At 42.7% G+C, this 4,468-nt stretch overlaps 1 pseudogene; it reads right to left on the minus strand.

Annotated features, from left to right (window-relative positions):
- Positions 1–2,688: 2,688 nt before the first annotated feature.
- The window catches only part of LOC119267677, a 4,821-nt pseudogene continuing 3,041 nt past the window's right edge, over positions 2,689–4,468 (minus strand).

Below are 4,468 nucleotides of genomic sequence, written 5' to 3' on the forward strand. Positions count from 1 at the left end.
TCGGTACAAAGCTGCGCAAACGCCTAGAAGTCCTTCGAGCCAAGTTTCTTTGGTCGTGACCTACGGCAGAAGAGAAATGGCTAATAAATGGAATATCCGAGCTTAGGGCACGAGAGGAAATGGCAGCCAAACAACGATCCCATGCTCTGTGTGGCTGGCCGAGGGCGATCGCAATACGTAATTTTTTCCAGGCAGAGGCCAAAGAAAATGCTAGGACTAATAGGATCAAGTCCTTTAAGCTTAGTGATGGGACTACTGTGACTGACCAGGAGGGACTTGAGAAGGCCGCTAATGAATTCTATAATAGACTGTTCTTAGCTCAAGATGACACATCGCCAGATGTGATCACTGTTTTAGTCCATCGGAAGGTAGATGACACCATGAATGAGCGCTTATGTGCGCCGATAACCTTTTTTTTTTGCGGTGGAAAAGGAGTTATATATTAATCAAGCAGCAGGTACATCTGCCTTACAAATGTTCAGTACATCTCCAGGTCCAGATTTAAGCCAAACGGCAGTACGTCTTTCTCTCCTGCCAAAGTTAGTCATGTAGTGGCTTACATTATTTTGCTCACGTCTAATGTGCTTGATTAAGAACTCCCTTCCAGATTGAAGACTAGTCTTGATTTCTTCTATCAGCATAGAATTCGCTGATCTGTCTAAGCTCTTGTCTTGGACGAGCTGTGTGGCCTCCAGGCTGTCCATCTCTACTACAATTGGCAACGTTGTCCATTGGAGCGCAAGCTGGATCCCCTCCCTGCATGCTTCAAGTTCTGCTTCGAGCGGCGACGTACAGGACCGCAGCTCTCTGCAAGAAGAGAATATGATCGCTCCTGCAGCATCCCGTAAGACCATACCGGCACCTGCCGTCTCATCGTGCACGCAGAATGAGCCGTCAACGCTCAGTGGCATCCATCCCGCCGGCGGCAGCGCCCACCGGAGTCCTGGCTCTTTGGGCTGAACCACAGTTGATGACGAGCCTCTAGAATGCTCCCCACCAATCACCATTTTGCCTTTAACATGATCAGCATGGGGGTGTAGCCGGACTGCTTCCAAGGAATTGACATAGCTCAGCAGAAAACGTCTCGAGGACTCTACTTCTGGTGGCCGTTTATCGTGAACAATCTCGTTACTTACATGCCATACGCGCCACAGCGTCATGAGCAGTTGCAGCCTCTCCATCTCCGAGATTTCGCCGAGGATCTGTAGCAGCCATTCAGGCCCAGTTCGCACCATCTTGTTCACAGCCGGGAGGTTCCAGTGTGCCGCCATTGCTTGCCACAAGGACACAGCACGAGGACATCTGCAAAAAGTGTGGAACGTGTCCTCCGGCTCGGAAGCACAGAGTGGGCATAAGTCAGTCACCTCCAGATTTCGTCGTTTTTTATTCACCCACGTGGCAAGTGAATCAGTTATTAGGCGCCAGACGAATACGCGCACCTTATGAGGAGCAGGGCATCTCCATAATAAAGCTCAGACGGCTGTCGCCCGTCTAGTGCCTTGCTCACCGCGATAACCGACTTCGAAGTCGAGCATGCACTATTCATGATGCACCCTGATAAAGTTCGGACGACTTGGGTTCTATATAAATCACCAGGGTCTGCTCAGGTCAGTCGTGTGCAATGCTTTTTTTTTTGAAACCAGAGACATGCCAGAAGAGGTGAACAATACGGTGCTTGTTCTTATTCCAAAAATCAAAGACCCTCAAAAAGAGTTGTCTGAGTTCAGACCGATCTTACTATGCAATGTGTTGTATAAAACTGCCATGATTCCGACTAATCGGGTGCGATTGACGCGACGTACCTCTTCCATCCTAATCGTCGGCAGCATGAGCATGATCTCTTGCCACTCCCAGTTATCGATTCAGATATCAACTCTGCACACCAGAACAAGGAAGATGTACAAATGCATCTGGTTCAAAAGAAAAAAAAAGGATGTACAAATGCATATCAACTCTTAACAAAGCAAAACCCTGGAATATGACTAGCGTGCCAAGCCTCCACTTCTCACGAACCTACACTACTTATACACTTTCACATGGAAATTAAAACTAATTTTCCTACTGGGATCAGCCTGAGTGCTCTTATGTCTGATTTCATTTCCGTCTGTATGTAAAGTTAACTGTAAAAAATGAATGGTTGCAACATGATGCTATAGATTCAATCATAGTCGGAACAACTCAACAGATACAGCTCTTTGCGTTAAACTTGCCCATGATGCTATACCATCTGTTGAATATAATGTTTATTAGGAAAGACGAGATAGACTAGGATTTGTTCCGCCTTGTCTTGTACTCCAAATAGATGATTGTACTCCTATATATATGCCCACGAGGCTCAAGCAATATAACGAACTATTCCACCAATCCTCTCTCTCCCTTCTAACACCATCTATTCTCTTCTTACTTTCTTACAACAACAAAAAACCCGCCAGATGGTAGAAGAACCATTGATTGAGGAGCAATTATACTGTGAAAAAACAGTATTGACCAATGGCATGTTCATCAAAATCAAGGGCCACAAGAAAATTCCTATTAGGTCATCACAAGTTAAAAAATGTGCCTTCAGTTGGTGTTTTTCTTCATGGATAGGCTCGTCTTGTTTTCTTTTCTGTTCAACAAGAGGAGGTTCTCGTCAAAACCAATGAAAATACTACAAGTACATAATTTTAAACTTTAAAACCACATTACCTGAAGTAGACATGAAATTTTCCACTCCAACACCCACATCCCTTCCCCGAGGTACAAAAAATGCGCAAAACCTTTTCGTAGCCAGCCCTAATGGATGGTATCACAAACTTGCGACTTTTCGTAGTTCCTGGACCACAATACATTGTCTTTTGTGCATTCCATATGTTCCATATGTTCCATTTCCTAGAATATCTGAAGCTATCATCAGCACACTCTTGCTAAAGAATGCTTCAGTAATCATGTCAGTTGGATCACTTATTGCTTAGCCATCTGGTAGTCTCCAATGGCTTCAAGATCAGACTGCATAAGCAGACATACTAGCTGTAAATACATTATGGTGGTGGCGATGCTTTCTAAGCGAGCACAATACAAAGATGAAATAAGATACAAAATCTCTGCAGGGGATTCCCCTACTGCATTCCTTTCAAAAATGAAGAAGATGAAATAAGGTACAAAAGGAACAGTAAATGCAGTTCATTGATGGGAACAAATTCATACGTCTTCAGTTATTCCGAGATGATTAGAACCCTTAGACCACCACCTTTTGAAGCATTAAGGGGAACAATCTCAAGTGCATTTAGCTGCTCTTTGACAACACATGCTTTCCCTTCCGTTAGTCCCGAGCAACGTTGTCTGAGGACAGATAAATCTTCCTCCGCATCGCCAAGGAACAGCAACTTCTGCAAATGCAAGTAAACCGTGTAAGTTCACTCTAAACGAAACTGATCCAAATATAGAAAAACTCATCATCCAATGGCATATCCACTTTGCACTTGCCATAGTTACATTAACAAACCTGAATGGATGAATATTCCAAAAGGTCCTCAACTGAAGGCATCACTTTTACCTATGACATAATCTCAATGTTGGCTCAACTGCTTAACATGGTTAGAAAGGAAGGTAAGTGAAGTTATTCTAGCAAAAACCTAAATACCGTACCTTGGTTTCACGGTGCACAGTGTGCAACAAGTCGACGGAAGGATGTTCAAACATTGTTCCTCACAGTATGCAACAAGAGGAATTTTATGCTTCAAGGAGTACAAACATGCCTGCAAATGGAACAAAAGGAATTTAAATATAATATCTGACAATCTTATACATCGCTAAAAGGGACGCATAACCTTAATAAGTCGACAACTGATACAAAAATGATTCAAGCTCAAGGATAGCACATTTCATGCCTAACATCCACATTCACTATAAAGAATAGACGAGAATCAAAATAAATGCCCTGCAAATCCTCCTAATAAAAGAACAGCAGGCAAAGTATTAAAAGTTCGGTGGAAGATGGGCAGGCGCAGCACTAAAATTCTGACAAAAGTACAGCTGCTAGCAGAAAGTAATCAGCTGACATACTGTAAATCACTACCTCCTTGCATATATCCACATCTAAGTTTGCTCTAAGTAAGTTGGCCATGTTCCCCATATACAAGTGAACCCTGGATCGAGGATAGCAAAATATAACTTTATAAGGGTAAAATGTCGATTGAAAAAAAACATTCTTACCATTGTTCAAACAAGTATAAAGACTGACAATGATGAGGGCTCGGCACTTACTTCCTTCTATCCTATCCTCCTGCATAGGCTTGCAAAATAAATAAATTTGGTTCTACATTCATATGTAATGAAGGTGGTGTACTACATATTACGCAGCTGAAGAAACAACTCGCATGGATTGGCCAAAACTTTGAAAAGTTCAATTTTTTTGAAGTGTTTGGACATCAACAAATTTAATCATGTCCAATTCGTGCAAAAAAAAAAACATATCATTTCATGGCAT

The sequence above is a fragment of the Triticum dicoccoides genome, chromosome 3A (assembly GCF_002162155.2).
Source record: "Triticum dicoccoides isolate Atlit2015 ecotype Zavitan chromosome 3A, WEW_v2.0, whole genome shotgun sequence".
NCBI classification, from domain to species: Eukaryota; Viridiplantae; Streptophyta; class Magnoliopsida; order Poales; family Poaceae; genus Triticum; species Triticum dicoccoides.